The sequence below is a fragment of the Bidens hawaiensis genome, unplaced genomic scaffold, assembly GCF_021521415.1.
Source record: "Bidens hawaiensis isolate Kalapana, Puna unplaced genomic scaffold, B.hawaiensis_p1.1 tig00010126_1, whole genome shotgun sequence".
NCBI classification, from domain to species: domain Eukaryota; kingdom Viridiplantae; phylum Streptophyta; class Magnoliopsida; order Asterales; family Asteraceae; genus Bidens; species Bidens hawaiensis.
The window spans coordinates 56,255-79,868 of NW_027491765.1; the positions used below are offsets into that span (position 1 = coordinate 56,255).

At 37.7% G+C, this 23,614-nt stretch overlaps 1 long non-coding RNA gene and 1 pseudogene across 1 annotated transcript; both read left to right on the plus strand.

Annotated features, from left to right (window-relative positions):
- The first annotated feature begins 15,010 nt into the window (after window positions 1-15,010).
- On the plus strand, window positions 15,011-16,768 carry LOC143534278 (peroxidase 12-like; annotated as a pseudogene).
- A 5,708-nt stretch (window positions 16,769-22,476) lies between these two features.
- On the plus strand, window positions 22,477-23,112 carry LOC143534279 (uncharacterized). Its single transcript, XR_013135520.1, has 3 exons — window positions 22,477-22,758; window positions 22,875-22,933; window positions 23,094-23,112. It is a non-coding gene; the product is annotated as an uncharacterized LOC143534279 (long non-coding RNA).
- Window positions 23,113-23,614: the final 502 nt, after the last annotated feature.

The following is a 23,614-nucleotide window of genomic DNA, read 5'->3' on the forward strand; positions in this document are numbered from 1 at the left end:
AAATAAATGGTACGAGGTCTTTTTCTATGGTCAGTTTTGGGCTCATTAGACACGTTTCTGGCCCATTTAAAAGTTCATGTTTGGGCCAAGCTTCGAATGAATGAATGGTAGTATTATTGTATAGTCTTATACTACACCGTAAATTACACTGTACTATGTATACTACTGTAGAATAATGAAAACCCCGTGAGTTTAATGTTTTATTAATCAATTATATATAAGGTTACAAGAGATAAATACAACGAAACATAATAATATACAATCTCCTAATTATATTTTTTATAAAAATATTAACGTTTGAAAAGACTATAGTCGTTTAAAAATCATGGGTGAGAAGTTAGTTTACAACTTAAATTTAAAACATAGTATGGTTAAAGATGAGGGACCAAACTTGTAAGTTGAATGAATTGTGTTTAAAAGACAAGTTTCCCCTTACTAGCACATGCACCTCATGCTTTTAGTGTTGTAAATTACTTAAAAATGGGTGTCTTAATTTGCTCTTGTTTGATGTATTATTGTATTATATATAGTATAGATACATAACGCTTAAAACATAAGTGTGACAGTTGTGCCTCACACTTGAAGAAAAGTGTGATTATTGAACAAAAATCACACCAATTTCTTTTACAAATATAGTACAAAACATATTCATTAGCCTACACAAAACTTTCCCAATATATAACCTTTGGTTTTCCATGGCAGATATTTGAGGTTGAGCAAGGTATGGTGGCGAGTGATGTTAGTGAGGGTTCTAGCAGCGGCGATGACAGTGGTGTTCGTGTTGGTGGGGGGGGGGGGTTGTTTCCAGAAGCAATTAAGGGTGTACGGAGTCGTAGGCGCCCTCCTAGTTTATGCATTTTAAACATATGTAGATAGAATTATATCTAACCAACAAAAAGTTCTTCAAACTATAGCAAACACTATGAGATCAACCTTTGATCACCATCATCTCAGGAAGTTGTGGACAACAACAATTACATGCATGATTTGACTTTGCTCGGTCAAAGTATGAAACTAGTGGATTACGTGCATCTAGCTTCACTCCAAATAGCGAGACTATGACCAAAGATATAAACACAAACACGCAATGAACATCTCATAATTTAATTTGCGTGATTGTTAGCTAGTGTGTAACTCATGTTTACTTAAACTTCTATGTTAGCATTAATGAAAATAATCTTTATGAAATTAAACGTGCTTTATTTGAAAAAAAAGTTATATTAATCAATCTAGTTATCGTTGTTTTTCTATAAATTATAGTTCATTTTGTTCTTCCATTATTTAGTTGACACGTTAAAGGTTTGGATGTTTTTCTAAGTGAACTAAATGTTTAACATCAACTAATTTAATGCATTTTGTTAACTATCTTCAAAATTAAATATGTCAATAAACATCTAAAATGAATATACAAAAGCGTCTAGGCTAAATCACAACAGGGTTAGGTTGTTCAAGTTGGGTTTTAAGTCAAGCTAATAGTATTGGGCTTTAAGCTAAAACAAATGGGTCACATGTCCATTAATATATTATACAGACTAAATTGCGGTTTTGAACGAACCCCTAATATTAATTTTGAATGCGGTTTTGATCTTTTAGACTAACTCCGTCCATTATCTTACGTTAAAATAATGGATGGAGTTACTAGTTAGCCTAAAGTCCAAAACCACAAATTTAAACCTCATGAGCTAAAAAAACAACTTACTCTCATATTATTTTTAATTCTTTTTGTTTTTTTTTGTTTTTTATTACTTTTAAAATTATTTATATTGTTTTTGTTTTTATTCTTTAATTAACTCACGTATTTAACTAACTTGTTATCCTATCACGTTATATTTTTGATTAAATTTATGGCACTTTGATTATTTTTATATATCCGGAACAAAACAAATTCATATGATATTTTGGGGGACCAAAGAACTTACGTTTGTTCAAACAGTGCGTTCTAACGTTTTAATGACTAAAGTTGCAAATTGCAATATGACCAAATCACTAAGATTAATGGTTTAATTAGTACATATACGGAAGCATAAATACTTGAATATAAATAGTTTCTATTTTCTTTTTGTTTTTTATTTGAACGGCCAAGTGTACCGGTTGTTAGAGGATTTTGAAAGACTTACCAGCCGTATACAACTCACCTAACATAAGTTCAAATCCCTTTACAGTGGAGTTGCTCATATTTTAAAGCGTATATAAACGGCCAATCAGGGATTCGAACTTGAGCACCACCCAAGAAGAAAGCGTAAGTAAATTTTATATTCCAGATTTTACTTTTGTTGAAATTTCGAATTGGATGATCGATTTCTCCATGTATCATAAATGAAAAGATGATGTAAGGAACCGAAAAGACTATGCACATATATCATATGGTCATCACCGAATATCAATACCCATCAAGTTAAACTATGTTTAGGTATATTGATGAGTGGGTGATCGTTGGTGTATTACTGTATTATATTAATATTGCACTTTTAGTTGATTCATTGTTTAGGATCATTAAGTTGACACTTACTTTCAAATATATATCCAAGTTCAAAAAACTCAAATAACTCAAAATATCGATTCAATGAACACATGATGCAATAAAGAATTAAAATTTGTATAATTTTATGAAAATAACGAATTAAAAATAAATACTTGGGGGTTCATCCTTCATCTTCCGGTTGGATCGCAGGTGCTACATTTAATGGGTAATTTTTAACTTAAGTCCCTGGAATATTTCTGATTGTGTGAGTTTAGTCCTGGAGTATTTAATTGTGAATAATTCAATCTTAATGTTGATTTATAACAATTTGTGTCTTATTTTTAACATAGTTAAATAGTAATATTTATTAGGCCCCATTATAAAGATAAGACATACATATTTTAAGGCAATCTTGGTTAATTTGGGTTAAATAATATTTATTAGGCCCCATTAATTTGGTCATATTATTTTTATTAGTTTTAATTAAATTTATATTAATTTTCATTTGCACCTTAATATTCAACATAGAAAATTTGAAATTCATCGTCAATTATTATCTTATTCGATCATAGAAATTCATACAGGAGTAGAAACAAGACATCATTAATGGTAATATCAGTGGATTGGAATATAACTTAAAACCACTGTGATTAAAATTAACATACCGCAATGAACATACCACATTTGCAAGACGAAATTTGATGCATAAATGAAAAATTATCAGGTTTGTTTACACAAACTAAGTAAACGGTAGATAAATTGTAAACAATATTTACAAATAAAAGTGTAAATATAAAGAAAATAACTTATATTTCAACAAAGAAACTTATGAACTAAACTTTGAGACTAGCAAATACTGTAGGGATTAAACTTGTAAACGACAATTTAATAATTCAACAACCATCGACATATCAACTTTCACCATTGTTTTCTTAAAAGTTCTAAATATAGCACTTCCTTAGCTAAAAGTATTAATTCCTTTTTTCAAACTTTTTTTAGAAGAATGCAAAACTTTTTGTCAATATGTTTTTTTTGCTCCGAAAACTCGAAGGGCCCTATCAGTATCGCACTAATACGCGACGTCGGGTAAAATCTTACAATACTAATAAAAAAAATGTTTAATCTTAGATGTCAAGCCTACATTTCTCCTAAATCCGAATCTCTCATCTCATTCATTCTAGATATCCATGGGTCATGAGTCAAAACTATTTTGTCAATTGGGTTATAACATAGTGTGGATTTTATTCATCATTGAGCTAAGTGTCTTTTCATACCCGGGGTTTGACCAACTATGCAACTTAGTACATTTATAAAAATTTCATGCAAATAAACACCTAACGTTTCCAAAATCATGCTATTTTAGTACTTTTCGTAAACTTTTTTTTTGTTTTCTTCCATTAGGGATAAAATAGTATTTTTTTTTTCTCTCATTTACTTAACGCTTTAGGTTAGTGGTTGTTTTCAGCATTGCAGAAAATATATATTTTTATGTATGCATTTATATTGTTTAAAGACATTGTGATCTAGATTATTGGCTATACACATTAGTTATTATCTTTTAAATATTATTACACGATAAATTAATTAAGTTCATATTTTCTATCATGTGTCGTACACGGGGTGAAATATGAAAAGATACATTTCATAAGTCGTGAACTGGAAAAAAAATATAATTCATAAGTTTTACTTTGTACATTAAATTAATTCGTAAGTATTTCAATTGAAATAATGATCTTATTTATTTTTATCATTTGATAAATCCCGTGTAATACACGGGTTCAAAAGCTAGTATAACTTATACGTGTTATTAGGGGTGTTCATCGGGTCAACCCGATCGGGTTTCGGGTTAATCGGGTCGGGTTAGTCGGGTTTTTCTTAAAAAATATTTAACCCGAAACCCGACCCTATTAAGGTTCGGGTTAGTTGTGTGACATCTGCCCCGATCCGACCCGACCCAGGTACCCGTTTCTCTGGCCCGATCTCTTTCTTTTATGATTTAATATTTATTTATACTTATACTTTATTTTTAATAATAATATATATATTTTCCTTCCCGTCTCTCTCTCTCTCTTTCTTTCCGCCGTCCCGTCCCTCTCCTTCTCTCTTTCCGCCTTCTTTTCCCTCTTGTCGCCGTCCCGCCCTTACGCCTTGTTTCCCTCTTTTTCTTCTAACTCTTTGCTTGTCCTTTGTTCCTTCCCGCCTAAGGTTGTCTGCGCAGCTCCACGCGCCAGACTCCCTTACAAGGAATCCTGCGTGAAGACCACCTGTACAGCGATTCGCGAGACGAACTCTTCTCGCAGCGCGCTAAGAATTTTAATTCTTCTCGCAGCGCGCTAAGAACGGTAGTTCTTCCCGCGACGCGCTAAGGATTTGTAGTTCTACTCGCAGCGCGCTAAGAATCGTAGTTCATCCCTCGACGCGCGAAGAATTATAGTTCTTACCGCGGCGCGCTAGGAATTTTAGTTCCCCCCGCGGCGCGCTAAGAAATGTGATTCTTCCCGCGACGCGTTAAGGTTGGTTCTGTCTGCCTTCGCGCTCGCGCTCTCTTGACCTTTTGTGTCAGCCTTCTCGCGCTAAACCCTTTTGAGTTTTCTTCTGTTTAATCTAGCCGTTGCTTTTGAGTTGTCTTATCTTTTGAGCTGTTGACCTAATCTGCTTTATGTCTGAAAAGTTACTTTCGGCGCAGCATGCGCACCAACCCCATTGGTTGACAGATAAAGTGACTGACATAATCTTTTGAGAATCTGCTTTTGCCATGCTTGACCAGTAACTTTATCTGTCCTCTCCCATGCCTTTTTCTGAATCCTGTCAGCCTTTTTCTCTTTTTCCCTGCTACCATATCTTTTGATATCTTTACTTTTCAGAACTTTTTACTGTTGATATCTTTTCTTTTACTTTTGGAGATCTTTTCTAGGGTTTGTGTCCCCTAGGGTTTGCCTATATATAGTACTATTTTCTTAACACTTCACACACTACACTTATTCTCTTCCTCCCTTTTTGCTCTCTGCCGTTGTTCTTCAGCCGCCTCCCTCCTCTCTTGCCTCCGTCTTCCTCCCTGTTCTGCCCTGCTTTTCCGGTAATATATATATATAATAATTTACTTATTAATTATGCTAACTTATAATCAAGACTTAAAACCGAACGTTAAAACAATAATCTTATTTATAGGTTAACTTGTGCTTGTTTAAAGTTGGTTCTTGCTTTATCTTACACCGCATCGTTTATCAAGTGAGTAATCTCGTACCTAATCCCTTTTTGCTTTTAATGTTTTGGGATGTTCATGTGTTCATACAAACTTAGAGTCTTAAACTTGTTTATGAACTTTAGTCGCGCAGTATCCCATGTGTTGAGGACGTAGACTTGGCTGTTATTTGTATGTGTGGATCATTAACCGTCTTGTCGGTCTATTCCGCAGTTTTCATGGTACCATTAGATGAACACGGGAGAACTATCGTTTATGATTTTCTCTTTTGTTACACTTGCACAGTTAGTCTTGTTTGTGAGCTCAATTGTGAGCACTGGCAGTCTTGTCTCTTAGAGTTGGTCCCGATCTGATTACACCCGTGTTGAAACCCAGACATACACATGTTGCGCGCAGATTTATTGTTATCTATGTATTGTATTAAACTTGATTTCTCACCAACACGCAAGTGTTTGACGTTTTATTTTAACACATGTTCAGGTTTGCAGTAGCTGTTTTGGAGCTTGTGGACACGTAGGAAGTTTTCTTTATTTTTGACCTAGATTAAAATGTATCAAGACAAGTTATTGCTGTTCGGATATTATGATTTATAATATATTGATTTATGTTGATTTATATTATTTGTGTTTGCTTTGCGCGTGCGCGAATGAATGTATTTATTAAATATTGACACCCAATAGTGTCACGAGTAATGAAACAATATGTGGCGCCCCGATGTATAATCCGCCTTTGGTCGGGGTGTTACAGATTGGTATCAGAGCTCGTTGACTTTAGGATAGGTGGTTAGACGTAACGGCCTAGAATACCTAAGAGTCCCTTCTCGCGCATGAGAGAAATCTCATGTTTGCGCGCTTATTGTTAATTACTCGTTATTTATGAATATGCTCGCGCTTGCGCAGTATATGATTTTATGTTTTATTTCGCGATATTTCGATTTTTGCTGAATTTCGATTTTTATTGATTTTACTTACATATTCGTTTGTTGGGATTGAAAATCCGAAAAGTCATGGTGATACATGAATAGTGATTTTCAATTTCCATTTACGATTATGTTCTGAGGTTGGAGACTTGAAAAGTCATGGTGATACATGAATTGTCAACCTCCAATACTCATTTTCTTGTATGTTTTATATTGAAGATTGAAAAGTCATGGTGATACATGAATCGTCAATCTCCAATACTCGTTTGCTCGTATATTTTAAATTGGGAATTCCGAAAGTCATGGTGATACATGAATTGTCGATTCTTGATTCGAATTCGTTACCTTTATTAAGTCTGCATTTAGGGTCATTTATTTTACTTTAACTTTTGACAGTAACTGACTCCGCGAAACCAAGCTTTATAAAGTTATACTTTGCGATAAAACCAAGATATTAACTAAAATTAAAATTTTTATAGAATGCCTCCGCTATCTCGCCGATTTCAGAGAAGAGAAGCCTCGCGCATGCGTAGACAGCAACGTTCCCAGGAAATGGCCGCCGCGATAGCCCAAGCCTTGAGCCAAAACAATACCTCCAGTTATAACATTAAGTCCTTTAACGCGGGTAACCCTCCAAAGTTCACAGGTCTTGAAGGAGCCACCGTGATGCTCCAATGGCTCGAAAAGATTGAAAACACTTTCCTCCATACCCAATGCCCCTCAGACAGACGAACCCTATATGCTTCCAGTGTCCTGGAATCCAGAGCGCTTACATGGTGGAATGGAGTAGCTCATGCGCGTGGCGCAGAAGCTGCTTCCAGCATGCTCTGGGAGGAATTTAAGGAAATTCTTACGCGAGAATTCTGCCCTCCCAACGAAGTTAAGCGCCTGGAGGAGGAATTTTGGAATCTTAAGCAGTACAGCGGTGAAGCGCGCGAGTACGCGACGCGCTTCCACGAGCTAAGTTTGCTTGTCCCTCACCTTGTTACCCCTTCCCGCCGAGCCATAGAGAAATTCCTTGGGGGTCTCCCCATGGAAATTCAAGATTCTGTATGGGCCAGAAACCCGGTAACCCTCTCTGACGCCATCGAGTTGGCCGCTGTGCTCAGCGACAACCATGTCAGAGCAGGAACCCTGTTCCTGCGGGGAACAGAAAAGACCAAACTCACCAAGACTGTCACTGAACCAACAGAAACCAAACCTGAACCCTCAAACCGTAACAACCTCAAGCGCAGGCGCAAGGCCTATGCGCTTACCAACCCGCCCATTGTCCAGCAACCCGCATACCAACCTCCAGTTTACACGCCTAACCCTCTGTCAGCCTACCCAACTCCCCCTGTAGTTCACAACTATGCCCTAACCAATCCAGCACTCCCTGCCCCACCAACTAAGAAACCTTACACAGGAAACCATCCCTTCTGCCCAACCTGTAGATTTCACCACCCAACCCAAACCCCGTGTCGACTTTGTAACCGATGTGGCCGTACTGGTCACACTGCTGAGAACTGTAGAGTCCTTCCCGCCAATCCAATTGCGCCAACACCACCAGTCTACCCGCAGAACCCACAATCAATCTACCAAAACCCACGACCCAGATCGTGCTTTAACTGCGGTGATCCCAGTCATTTCCGGAACGCGTGCCCGAGACTACAAGTGCAAATCACACAAGCGAATCCGGTGAACCAGATTTCGAACCAAGTGACGCGTGGACGAGCTTTTAATATAACCGCGCACCAAGCGCAAGCGAATAATGACGTAGTTAATGGTACATTTTTGCTTAACGAATTTTATGCTTCTGTACTTTTTGATACTGGCGCCGATCGAAGTTTTATCTCTCGCGCCTTCGAGCAGAAACTTGCGCGACCGCGCAACGATTTAAAAGAAAATTTTTCAGTTGAATTGGCTAACGGTGAAACTGTTTTAATTAACTCGGTGATAAAAGATTGCACGCTTAACCTTAACGAAAACGATTTTCTAATCGACCTCATCCCTATGCCTCTTGGAAGCTTTGATGTTATCATTGGTATGGACTGGCTCTCGAAGAATCGCGCCGAAGTTATTTGCGCCAAGAAGTTGATTCGCATTCCTCGAGAAAATGGTGATCTTCACATCTACGGCGAAAAACCCTCCCGCGGTCTTAAACTTATGTCTTGCGCCGAAGCCCAAAGACTCATGCGGAAGAAGTGTGTTGCATTCTTAGCCCATGTGGTTAAACCTGCTGAAGAGAAGAAGCTTCGCGATATCCCTGTTGTGCGTGATTTCCTTGAAGTTTTTCCTGATGATCTTCCTGGTATCCCTCCCGCTCGTGAAGTCGAGTTTCGTATTGATCTTGTCCCTGGTGCTTCCCCCGTAGCTAAATCTCCTTATCGTCTTGCACCCGCTGAGATGCAAGAATTGGCAAGTCAACTTCAAGAGTTGACCGCTAAAGGATTCATTCGCCCTAGCTCTTCGCCCTGGGGTGCTCCGGTGTTGTTCGTTAAAAAGAAAGATGGATCGTTTCGCATGTGTATTGATTACCGCGAGTTGAACAAACTCACCATTAAAAACCGGTATCCCTTACCGCGTATTGACGACCTCTTTGATCAACTCCAAGGTGCCTCTTGTTTCTCGAAGATTGATCTCCGCTCTGGTTATCACCAGTTGCGCATCCGCGATGAAGATGTTCCGAAGACTGCTTTTCGAACTCGTTATGGCCATTTTGAATTCTTGGTCATGTCCTTCGGTTTAACCAACGCACCCGCCGTTTTCATGGATCTAATGAATCGGGTGTGTAGGCCTTTCTTGGACCGTTTTGTGATTGTGTTTATCGATGATGTTCTGGTGTATTCTAAGACCAAGGCCGAGCACGAGCAACATCTCCGATTGGTATTGCAAAAGCTTAGAGCTGAGCAACTCTATGCTAAGCTTTCCAAGTGTGAATTTTGGTCTGATGAAGTACAGTTTCTTGGCCATGTTGTAAACAAGATGGGTATTCATGTCGACCCATCCAAGATTGAAGCAATCAAGAACTGGTTTACGCCATCCTCTCCTTCTGAGATCCGTTCCTTTCTGGGCTTAGCTGGTTATTACCGGCGCTTCATTTCGAACTTCTCGAAGATCGCTTTGCCTTTAACAGCTCTAACGCACAAAGGTAAACCGTATATTTGGGGCTCGAAGCAAGAAGAAGCCTTTCTAACGCTCAAGCGTTTGTTGTGTGAAGCTCCTGTTCTTGCGCTACCTGAGGGTAATGATGATTTTGTCGTGTATTGCGATGCATCCAACCAAGGTCTCGGTTGTGTTCTTATGCAACGAGGCAAGGTTATCGCTTACGCATCAAGGCAACTTAAGGTTCATGAAAAGAATTATACAACTCACGATCTCGAACTTGGTGCAGTTGTTTTTGCCTTGAAGATCTGGAGACACTACCTTTATGGTACTAAGTGTATCCTCTACACTGACCATAAAAGCCTTCAGCATATCTTTGATCAAAAGGAACTTAACATGAGGCAACGCCGATGGAACGAACTCATCAGCGATTACGATTGTGAGATCCGGTATCATCCTGGTAAGGCTAATGTGGTAGCCGACGCGCTCAGCCGAAAACCCTGCCAGCTTAACTGTATTTTGCCGCGCACGCAGCTTCACTTCGCGCCGATTCAAAGCAACCTTGAATCGCGTATTCGTGACGCGCAGCGCGCATCCATCAGTAATGGTAACCTTCGCGCCGAGTTAGCGTGTGGCGCGGAAGCACTCTTTGTCCCTAATCTGAGTGGAATTCTCTGCTATCTTAATCGCATCTGGATTCCCTTTGATGAGAATCTTCGCGCTGATATCCTGAGTGAAGCGCACAAATCTCGGTATTCTATTCATCCTGGCGCTGATAAGATGTACAAGGATTTGCGCATTACTTATTGGTGGCTCGGTATGAAAAAGGATATTGCTGTGTTCGTAGCTAAATGTCTGACTTGTTCTAAAGTGAAAGCTGAACACCAACGCCCATCTGGTTTGCTCGAACAACCAGAAATCCCTACGTGGAAATGGGAATGTGTAGCAATGGACTTTATTACCAAGTTACCTTTGACAGCAAGCAAACATGATAGCATTTGGGTAATAGTGGATCGTTTGACTAAGTCTGCTCACTTTCTGCCCATTCGTGAAAACTACCGTGTTGAGCAACTCGCGCAGCTTTATGTCAAGGAAATTGTCTGCCGCCATGGTACTCCTTTGAGCATCATATCCGATCGCGATGGCCGTTTTATATCTCGCTTTTGGAAATCTCTCCAATCTGCGCTAGGAACTCGCTTGGACATGAGTACGGCATATCATCCTCAGACTGACGGTCAGTCTGAGCGAACTATTCAAACTCTTGAGGATATGCTCCGATCTTGTGTTCTTGATTTTGGAGGTAATTGGGATTCACACCTGCCTTTGATCGAGTTCTCTTATAATAACAGCTATCATTCCAGTATTGGTATGGCCCCATTTGAAGCACTTTACGGTCGTAAGTGCCGCTCCCCGATTTGTTGGAGCGAAGTGGGTGAAACTCAAATCACAGGACCCGAACTTGTTCAAGAGACAACCGATAAAATCGCCAAGATCCGTGATCATCTGCTGACTGCCAGAAGCCGACAGAAGAGTTACGCAGATCGTAGACGGAAGCCTCTCGAATTTCAAGTTGGTGATCTTGTTCTCCTCAAAGTGTCGCCCTGGAAGGGTGTTGTCCGCTTTGGGAAGAAAGGTAAGCTTGCTCCTCGTTATGTTGGTCCATTTAAGATTCTCGCGCGTGTGGGAAAAGTTGCCTACAGACTTGACCTGCCGCCCGCGCTCAGTAATGTGCATCCAACGTTCCATGTATCCAATCTCAAGAAGTGTTTAGCTGACGAGAACCTTCACATTCCACTTGATGAATTTCAAGTTGATGAATCTATGCATTTCGTTGAGAAGCCTGTTGAGATTCTGGATCGCGAGGTTAAGCAAACCAAGCGCAGTCGTATCCCTATCGTGAAAGTTCGCTGGGAGTCCAAGCGCGGAGCCGAGTTTACATGGGAAAGGGAAGATCAAATGAAGATCAAGTACCCGCACCTGTTCTCTGCGCAACCTACTTCGAGATAAATTTCGGGACGAAATTTCTTAAAGTAGGGGAGACTGTGACATCTGCCCCGATCCGACCCGACCCAGGTACCCGTTTCTCTGGCCCGATCTCTTTCTTTTATGATTTAATATTTATTTATACTTATACTTTATTTTTAATAATAATATATATATTTTCCTTCCCGTCTCTCTCTCTCTCTTTCTTTCCGCCGTCCCGTCCCTCTCCTTCTCTCTTTCCGCCTTCTTTTCCCTCTTGTCGCCGTCCCGCCCTTACGCCTTGTTTCCCTCTTTTTCTTCTAACTCTTTGCTTGTCCTTTGTTCCTTCCCGCCTAAGGTTGTCTGCGCAGCTCCACGCGCCAGACTCCCTTACAAGGAATCCTGCATGAAGACCACCTGTACAGCGATTCGCGAGACGAACTCTTCTCGCAGCGCGCTAAGAATTTTAATTCTTCTCGCAGCGCGCTAAGAACGGTAGTTCTTCCCGCGACGCGCTAAGGATTTGTAGTTCTACTCGCAGCGCGCTAAGAATCGTAGTTCATCCCTCGACGCGCGAAGAATTATAGTTCTTCCCGCGGCGCGCTAGGAATTTTAGTTCCTCCCGCGGCGCGCTAAGAAATGTGATTCTTCCCGCGACGCGTTAAGGTTGGTTCTGTCTGCCTTCGCGCTCGCGCTCTCTTGACCTTTTGTGTCAGCCTTCTCGCGCTAAACCCTTTTGAGTTTTCTTCTGTTTAATCTAGCCGTTGCTTTTGAGTTGTCTTATCTTTTGAGCTGTTGACCTAATCTGCTTTATGTCTGAAAAGTTACTTTCGGCGCAGCATGCGCACCAACCCCATTGGTTGACAGATAAAGTGACTGACATAATCTTTTGAGAATCTGCTTTTGCCATGCTTGACCAGTAACTTTATCTGTCCTCTCCCATGCCTTTTTCTGAATCCTGTCAGCCTTTTTCTCTTTTTCCCTGCTACCATATCTTTTGATATCTTTACTTTTCAGAACTTTTTACTGTTGATATCTTTTCTTTTACTTTTGGAGATCTTTTCTAGGGTTTGTGTCCCCTAGGGTTTGCCTATATATAGTACTATTTTCTTAACACTTCACACACTACACTTATTCTCTTCCTCCCTTTTTGCTCTCTGCCGTTGTTCTTCAGCCGCCTCCCTCCTCTCTTGCCTCCGTCTTCCTCCCTGTTCTGCCCTGCTTTTCCGGTAATATATATATATAATAATTTACTTATTAATTATGCTAACTTATAATCAAGACTTAAAACCGAACGTTAAAACAATAATCTTATTTATAGGTTAACTTGTGCTTGTTTAAAGTTGGTTCTTGCTTTATCTTACACCGCATCGTTTATCAAGTGAGTAATCTCGTACCTAATCCCTTTTTGCTTTTAATGTTTTGGGATGTTCATGTGTTCATACAAACTTAGAGTCTTAAACTTGTTTATGAACTTTAGTCGCGCAGTATCCCATGTGTTGAGGACGTAGACTTGGCTGTTATTTGTATGTGTGGATCATTAACCGTCTTGTCGGTCTATTCCGCAGTTTTCATGGTACCATTAGATGAACACGGGAGAACTATCGTTTATGATTTTCTCTTTTGTTACACTTGCACAGTTAGTCTTGTTTGTGAGCTCAATTGTGAGCACTGGCAGTCTTGTCTCTTAGAGTTGGTCCCGATCTGATTACACCCGTGTTGAAACCCAGACATACACATGTTGCGCGCAGATTTATTGTTATCTATGTATTGTATTAAACTTGATTTCTCACCAACACGCAAGTGTTTGACGTTTTATTTTAACACATGTTCAGGTTTGCAGTAGCTGTTTTGGAGCTTGTGGACACGTAGGAAGTTTTCTTTATTTTTGACCTAGATTAAAATGTATCAAGACAAGTTATTGCTGTTCGGATATTATGATTTATAATATATTGATTTATGTTGATTTATATTATTTGTGTTTGCTTTGCGCGTGCGCGAATGAATGTATTTATTAAATATTGACACCCAATAGTGTCACGAGTAATGAAACAATATGTGGCGCCCCGATGTATAATCCGCCTTTGGTCGGGGTGTTACAAGTTGGGTTCGGGTTATTCGGGTCGGGTTAGACGGGTTAATCGGGTTGACCATGTTACTTTATAATTTGAAGTTGATTTTTATGTTTGTAACTCGTGGGTTGCAAAATTTCTCATTCCACTCAATTTTCAATTTATTTCACAAGTAATTATCTTATAATTACATATAGGCTTGTAAACGAACCGAACGGACATGAACAAAGGCATGCATGTGTTTGTTCATTTAACTTTAAACGAAGACGATCATGAAAATTTAATTAAACAAGTATTTATGTTCATGTTCTTTCGTTAAAAAATGAACATGTTCGTGTTTTTTATGATCGTTCATTTAAAATCTAAACAAACAGCTCACGAACATAAATGAACACAATTAAACAAAGATAAACGAACTTGAAGAAACATATACATACATTAACGAACGCAAACATACATAAACGAACATAAATGAACGCATTTAAATGAACACAAATATAAACATTAATAGGTGATATAATTTCTAAATGCAAATAATATTTAATATTTTTCTATTAATATGTGAACGAACATGAAAGAACGTAAACAAACTTAAATGAATGATCATAAACGAGTTTTCACGAACATAGATGAACGAGTGAAGCGTCTGTTCATGTTCGTTCGTTTATTTTAAAAGAACTTCTAGTCTAACGGTTAATGAACATTGAACAAATAGAAGAATAATTAACTAATGTATAAAACTTTCAGTATTAACTTTTTAGTGCTTATTTCCCATTTTCATTATTGTATTTGAAGTAAAGTATCATTACTAATCGGGTTATTCGGGTTAACCCGAAACCCGATTATTTTCCAATAATAAACCCGAAACCCGACCCTATTAACAATTCGGGTTATTCAGGTCAACCCGAATAACCCGATTAATATTTTTTGACCCTATTTAACCCGACCTTAATTAGCTTATTCGGGTTCAAGTCAGGTCGGGTTAATCAGGTTCAGGTATTTTGGACACCCCTACTTGTTATATGACCTTTAAACGTTTAACTTTGGATCACCCATTGAAGAGGATAGACTATTGGTATTATATTATACTAGCTAACTATATATATTTTTTGTTATTTTATAAATAAAAGACATAAAAATTCATCATATAATATTTTATGTAGTATGTCAAACACAAACGTCAAAGATGACCAAGACCTCATGATGTATGTGCACATGGACTACATCATTCAACATTCAATGCACAGTTTAAACTTTAAGGACTAAAAAGTTAATAGTTCAACCGTTAGGGGCTTTTAGGAAACTTTCTCAGCTATAAGTAGTCCATGGAGTTTGTAGGTTTGAACACCAAAAAAGGAAAACCATAGTATTCATCAATGGGTGGTTCTAAAATGACATTAGTGCCCTTTCACACATTTGCATTGGGTGTGGGTGTGTTGGTAGTGATGGTAATGCATTTGCATGGTTTAGAAGCACAAAAACATCCATTGGTGAAGGGGTTTTCTTGGAAATTCTATGAAAGTAAGTGTCCAAAGTTGGAATCAATTATTAGAAAGCAAATGGAGAAGGTGATCAAGAAGGATGTTGGTCTTGCTGCTTCTTTGTTGAGAGTTCATTTTCATGATTGCTTTGTTCAGGTATATTTATATGTTAGTTTTAAAAAATATATAAAAGCATATATATTATCTAAATGTTAATATCTTTTGATTATACAATTTTAGTTACATTAATCATATAATCACTTTAAAACCGCAATAGTAACGAGTTAAATGAGTTATATTTTTATGCCTTTATTGGAATTTATAGTTTTATTTCCACTTATATAATGATAATGATGCTATCAGGGTTGTGATGGCTTGGTACAATTGGATGGATCAGCAGGCGGACCTCTTGATAGCGAGAAAACAGCACCACCAAACCTACGTTTGAGGGGATTTGATGTCATTGAGGATCTTCGTCGTAGGGTTCACAAAGAATGTGGTGCGGGTAGTGTATCGTGTTCAGATATCACTACCATTGTTGCACGTGACTCTATCGTGTTGGTAAACCTTTTCATTCATTGTTAAAATTGGCAAGTTAAGGGTAGAGTCTAAGGAACCATTAAAAGAATTTGTAGCTAAAGACCAAATCCTTAATTTGTTACAAACCACAAGGACCATCCTTGTAATTTACTCGATAAACAATAATATAAAATGCCGTGAATACGTGGACATACGAGCATATACATTTATATTTTAACAAATGATTTACATAATTTAACATCTTTTTTTTTTTACATATTAGACTGGCGGTCCGAAGTATAACGTTCCTCTAGGTCGAAGAGATGGATTTACATTTGCCACAAGAAATGTAACCCTTTCCGATCTTCCATCACCATTTGTCCCGGTCAATACCCTATTAACTAACCTTGCCGCCAAAAACTTTGACACCACCGATGTTGTGCCATGTCTGGGGCCCACACCATCGGTGACACCCATTGCACATCCTTCACACAACGTCTTTACCCTACACAAGACACAACCATGGACAAAACCTTCGCTAGCACCCTTAAAGACGCTTGCCCAACCGCCACCACCAATGCCCCCACGGTCTTGGACGTTAAGTCTCCAAAAGTGTTTGATAACAAGTACTTTGTCAATCTCGTGAACAAACAAGGAGTTCTTGGAACAGACCAAGATTTGTACACTAACATACGAACCCGAGCCATTGTAACCAGCTTTGCAGGTAATCAAACGTTGTTTTTCGAGAAGTTTGTTGATGTGATGGTGAAGATGGGCCAAATGAATGTGTTGACCGGCAAGCAAGGCGAGATACGCAACAATTGCTTTAAGCGGAACACAAAAGACATGTTTATATCAAGTGTTGTTGGTGACATGGACACTGTCGGTAGTATCTAAGTAGTAGATATTGTATTAGGGTTAAATTCGTTAGGTTTTCTCTAAGTTAAGCCCTAATACAATATCTAATAATAAGGTTTTTTAAAATGGTTTATGAATATCGTGTAGTTAGGGGTTCAATCGTTCGATGTCTTATGATGTATGTGCACTTGATGAAAATAAACGAATGATTTCATGGTGAAGTGATGCTAACTATATTTAATATTTATGGTATTTGCAGCAAATATTAAATATAGTTACAAGATTTTGATTCTAGCATCACTTCACCATGAAAGGGTACGTAATTATGTTTCTAGTCTAAATGGTTCATCACTTTTTGACTATTTTTCACCACATGAATATATATATATATATATATATATATATATATATATTAGAAATTTGTTCAACAGTGAGGTTGTTTGTGGATCTCATTCAGTGAGTTTGCAGAATTGGAGTATACATATTAACATCATATCACATGTATTTTAAAGTCATATATAGATGTCTTATACCACATTAATATTTGCATTTGAAATGTTTTGTGTAAAAGCTTTGAATAGTTTGACTTGTATACCTTCGAAGAAATTGTTTTTTTCAGTTTAGCATTTGAGACGTTAGAAATAGCACACGACTCTAATCAATCTGTTCATAAGTAAATGGGTCTAAACTGGCACATGAGCTTTGTGAAATGTGACTACTCCTTAGCATCTGAAAGTTCAGGTTATTGGTTATGTCAGTTTCGTGTCAATTAATTATAGGTTTTTTAGTATGGTTACTTTCACGTGCCCCCTTTTTCGATTCATTTGCTAGTGTTGCCGGAAAATATGCAGATCGGGCTGACATTACTCTTATCAAAGCATTTTACTGCTACAACAATACATCATAATTTGCAAGCTAAACAACAGCAGATAAGCCACCGTTTTGGACATGAGGGTTGAGTCTAAATATCACAGACTTAGTATATAGCAAAACGTTGCACCGTATATCAAAATCGAAATGAATCAATTAGGTTTGTTTGGATTAACTATAGAACTACCCAAAATATACTTAGGTTTAATTGGGTTATAAGTAACCCAAATAATTTTAGGAAAAGTTTTTCATAAATTTAGGTTTGTCATGCCATGTATTATCGGGTTTAAAGTGTGCTGTTGGGTTTGGTTGGATCAGCCCGGACCAAAATTTGAAAATTCTCAAAACGGCAGCCCAGCCCAGCCCAGCCCACATAAAGGATACTCAAGGCTATACGTAGAGCCGTAGAGGTGTACAAAGCCAGGTTGGTTAACAGCTGGTCAAAACCGGTTTGACTAAAACCGGTACGGTTTATAAACCGGTTTAGAAGCAAGATAGGCCGGCATGATCACGTCGGTTTGGTTTGGTTTATAAACATGTTTTCCTCAAACCGGTTAGGTTTTAAAAACTGGTTTAGTGGATCTTAAAGGGAACCGGTCCTGTAACTGACGGTTTGGGTCGGTTTAGGAACCGGTTTGACCCAAACCGGTTCGGTTCTTTTTGCCTAAAACCGGTCCCAAACCAGCTTTTTGTACGCCTCTAGCTATACGTAATGAGGCGATGTTGGGCAATTTCCGGTGGTAAACCAACCCCCCCCCCCCCCCCCCCACACACACACACACAATAAGTGGGGTGATAAGAGAAAGGGGGGGGATGAACTTGTCATCTAGTGATGAACGAAAATAATAATATAATAATAGCACGACCATTACACCCCTAAAATGAAAATTTCTCATTTTTTGACGAGGCGCCACGTATTTAAAATCCCCCCATTTTGTAGCACTCACTACACATAGTCTAAAAAACTGGTCGGTTCGAATTTTCAATTATTCAAAAAGAATAAATCTTCAAACTTACATTTTATTATAAAATTATGCTTATAAATCTATAATTAGGGATGATAATGGGTCGGTTTGGACCAGGTATAAGTATTCTCAAACTCATACCCGATTATCATAGCCCGTTCTACTCCCCATCGGGTAACTACCCGTCGGGTTTTGGGATACCCATTAGGTTTCGGGTTATCTATCGAGTTTTGACTAAAAGAACCTGTTGGATAAACCCGTCCAAAATATTTTTGAAAATTAGAATATAACTATAAGATATTTGCATATTTATTCACAAAGACTCACCTCGATATGGATGAACGTCAACTATCATGTTATTTGAATTTGATATTGGAATAACTAATAATATCTAATGGTAATGATAATAATTGTTATATCTAATAACTTAATTATTCATCACTTGTGGCTAAGTGGTAAGTGGTTTGAGTTCTTTAATTGAGACTCAAGTTTGATTCTCACTTCTGTCATTTTGGGTGGATATTAGAAATGAAGGGTTTAAACTAGGTCTTGCTAGGTGGAGCCCATCCGGGTTTTAGTCCCACCGTGTGTTATGTCATATTCCTATCTTATGTTAACATATCGGCTGTCAAATGGCAGCCGATTGTATGGTTTCCTGGGGAACGCCCAAGCCAAACTCTAAAGCCAACGTAGGCCCGATTAAAACAACATAGTCTCGCCAGAGTGGGGCAACAGGCCTCTCAAAATTAAAGATTGCGGTAGCATAACACACAAGAAAGTCGCTGTTCTAAGAGAAAATCTAATAACTCAATTAAAATTTTACGAACACATTTATGCCACAATCATAAAGTCTAAAGGTTATGTTAGGTGTATAATCGGGTAAACGAGTAAATATTATCGGGTATTTTAGAAACCCCAAACCAGTCCCAAACCTACAAAATTTCAAAACTAATCTGAAACCCTAATGGGACAAGTTGTACTCGTCCCAATTATGTCAGGTTTAGAGTTTTCTCATCGGGGTCGGGTTTCACTACCATCCCTACCTATAATGATCGAAAGTCGGAACCCTTAATTAAAAATCATCAAGTTAGTAGTTTTCTAATAAGGTTAGGCTTTCTAAACATCATCAAGCAACCATAATGCGTGTCCTCTTCGAAAACAGAAAAAAATGACTATTAACCCTTCGAGGTTAGAGGTTGGTATGGTTACGGATCCAGTTCTCGCTCGAGGTTTGCGTTTCCTCCTACTTATCCTCCGTTAGTCATTATTTTCTTGGTTGTTTCAGGTTTGGTGTGGTGAAGTTCATTTTAGACCTTTTTAGTACTGGTTTTTTTACGTGTTTTTGTAGTTCTGTATACGTATTCAATAATGTATTTAGCTTCTTACTAGTGTTTTTTAATGAAATGATAATCCTTTTTCCCGCTCAAAAAACAATAAAAAAAGAATATTCATATTTTCGTAGTTTTAACATTGGAAAGATAAGATACAAGTCGATTACAATATTATATCTCAAAAGAAATTTACCGGCCAGAGGTCAATTGGTCCAACGATACCATCATAGCTTTTTTATAGGAGGTCATAGGTTCGAGCCTTGTTTGTGACAAAATGTCTTGAGTAAGTCAGGGGTTTTACCACAGTAAGTCTTCGGACATTGAGTTTCCCACGAAATTGGTTAAGGGTTGGGTCACCGACTAACCGGCGCTATCTATGATCACGGCGAGGATGATCTTTTGCCAATAATATATCATGGTGTCCTAGCTTTGTTGGTTTAAAAAAAATTAAATTACCGATTTACCCCATGGGAAAGAATGAAAAATTGAGAAGTAAAGACACTGACAAGCTTCACGTTTATGTCAGCTAGCTCCTTAAATTTACCCTTTGCCCCCTTTTCCACGATTTATTTTTATCTTGTGTCAGTCCCCGTGAGTGAATCTAATCTAATATTTATGTCCTAAAATCAGTAAATGCTCCATATATAATTCTAAACCGAATCTTCGATTTCATGCTACTATTAAACTTTGCAAGTCTGTTAAATGTTACAAAGGCTTACAAACAGCTGCTTTTTTAATTCATAAAAGAAAATTGAACATTTTTTAATGATTATACACTTATACATATAAAGTTTGTGACATATATGTCCCTATAAGTTACTATATATAGACAAATTGGGTTGTACATCTGTACCAAATAAGTAAAAAAAAAAAAGGTACACAGAGTGTAAAAGGACGTGGCATTATTGATGCTGTAATAGTTATTGGCAATTTTATTGTACACTCATGTCCCAAATTGTCGGTTATTTTTTTATTTATTAATTGATGTTACAACAGAATGACAGATGTCATTTCTTCCTCGTGGCTAATGTCGTTGATTGTAACACTTGAGTTGTTATTTGAGTATTTGCAACGTTTGGACTATAAGACCCTCCACTATGGGCTCGGTGGAGGTGAAACACCGCCGGGAGGGGGGGGGGGGGTGCGGAAGGTGAGGCGCGGTGGGTAGGATCTTCATAATGTTGGGCGCCTTTGCTCTCTCAACCTCTCACACACACATACATATATATATATGTATATATAGAGGCAACAATGAGTATTATACCATAACGGGACATTATTGGTTGGGGCTTCGATGATCTCGGTGCTTATGTGGCACTGACGTGTCACTGGGGAGAGCTTCGATGCCCCCACATAGAGGATTGTCTAAAGAATATTAAGATGTACTTATTTGTTTAATCTTGTAAAACTCTATCATTTATATTTATTGTAAGACATTACATAAACCTTGCATATATATTATACATAAGAAAAATACTTATAGCATGACTAATTTATGCTTGTAGAAGAGTGATCGGTACACTATTAGAAACTCATTTAATATGTCTAGTGTAAACATGCCGATTCGTACGTGAGCTACTCTAAATCGACTTGTTTGATTGAGCTTGAGTCAAGTTCAAATCTAAATTGTGTCTCAACTAAAGCTATTAGATATACTCATCTTTTTGCGTCTATCCAAACCGTGACACGTCAACGTCATATCACACTCTATTCCACTTCACTTCATAAGAAAGTACCCAACTTCTTGTTTTCCTTCAACTTTAAATAAAATAATAATTAATTTTAAAATGAAAATAGTTGGATCTAAAAAAAATCATATTGAAAAGGGATAAGGGATGGTGTGATTTGTGTGGAGAATCTCACGCTCAACTCCATATCAGCGACCCCTCTAGGGGGGGGGAGGGGGTGTTCCCCGGTGCCTCTCTTTCGATATCAGGCGCTCCATGGTAAAATGTCGTATATACCGTATAGCCTAATAAATAAGGTTGAGCCTAAGTTTTATGATTAGGTTAGCAAGTCTAAACGAGTGATTTACTTAAATATAAAAAAATAAATCTATAAGTTATAATATAAAAGTACAAAATATTCATAATTTTATATATACTAATTAACGATAAAATGACTAAATAATACATACATACATACACTGTGTATATATAAATATGTTATGGTGCACGCACCACTGGTCATTCCCACAAACCGGTCTCACAACTAACATGATGTATGTAAAGCACGAGTCCCAAAGAAAATTGGGTGATGCCGGGGTTTGACCTCCATAATAGATTCTCACCTCCTTACCACTGAGGCACTATTGTTAAGATTATATACATGTACACAAACCGAATGCGACAAGTTTGTAAAATTACTCACAATTGAGCTAGAGTTATAATTGTAGGACTTGAAACGAGACGAACTTAAGCTATTATAAATTTAAGGATCGTGAGTTTCTTGTTAACGATGACTGTTAAAGGGGGGGGGGGGAATAAAAGAAAAAGAAGAGCACACCCAATGAGCTTGTAAGAGCAAACTAGCATTAATTTTTATTGAACGACATCCAAAGTAGCATTAATATCTACCAGAATGAGACTATACGTTCCTAGAATCCAAAATCTTGGTCATGTTTTTTGGTTCAAATTTTTGGCAACTTTTGACAGCTTGAAATTAACTGAAAACAAATTTAAGAGGGTGTGGCCAAGAATCATGTGAAGTGAATCAAATGTAACCCTTGCATTAATTATAAGCACACTATTTCACTTGTAGCATGTGTGCATATATATTGATGTGCATGCCTGCTTATTCTCCAACCCCTCTGAATCTTTAACTCCTCAATCTCTTGGTTAATTTCACAATAAATTATTTCCCACATTACTCTTCACATCTCTCTCACACAAACACACACATATACTGTCTTGTAAAACCCTAAAAGAGAGCCACAAACTTTACAACATGAAGAACATATATTCCCATATCTTGCTTGTTGTGACTATTGTTTTCTTAGTACTTAACCTTGGTGAAAGTCTCCATCCCCATCATTGTAAGAGCAAAATACTAACATAATATATAATTAAAAATATTATTATTATACTTATGTTATGTTGTTTTATTTGAAATTGCATTACTCATTAGTACACTTTTCTACTTGTATTTTAGTTACTAGTTATTAAGCACAAGGTGGTCATAGTGGATCCCCAAGTCAAAAACATCCTAAGGTTTGTTTGTTTCCCTCCAAAATTAGTTACAAATTCTTTTTGCGTATAACAAACAAACGTACCCAGTAAAACTATGATAATAAAAACCAGCGTTCGGGTTTTCAGGCTTTAATTTCCATTGATTAAAGATTGTGAATAAGTTGAAATCATGATTTTGTAGGAAGGAGAACGTGTAGAGCTTGGGATGGAACTATATCCAACAGGATCAAGCATACCGGACTGTTCACACGCGTGCGGTCCATGTTTTCCTTGTAGGAGAGTGATGATAAGTTTCAAGTGTTCCATGACTGAGTCATGTCCAGTGGTGTATAGATGTACTTGCAGAGGCAGATACTATCATGTTCCATCCAACTGATCATTCTTCATGGATACAAACTTGGCCAATTAATTGGACTTTGATGGGAATTTTCTTTTCTTGTATTAGTTAATGTAGGTGTTAAATTTGAACATTTTATTGGAACTAAGTTTTGTGGATAGGATCTTTGAGATTGTAACTTTTGTCACTAAGCTAGCTATTTTAGTTTCTTGTAATTTGATAATTTTTTTAGAGTTATTGTAACTTTAGTTTTGCTCATTGTTGTAATATTTCAGTTATCTAGCTAGCTCGATCAAACTAGTTTCGTTGTAGCTTCGTTCAATACGAAAGCAGTTTTTAAGTAAAGATATAAATTTTACTTAATA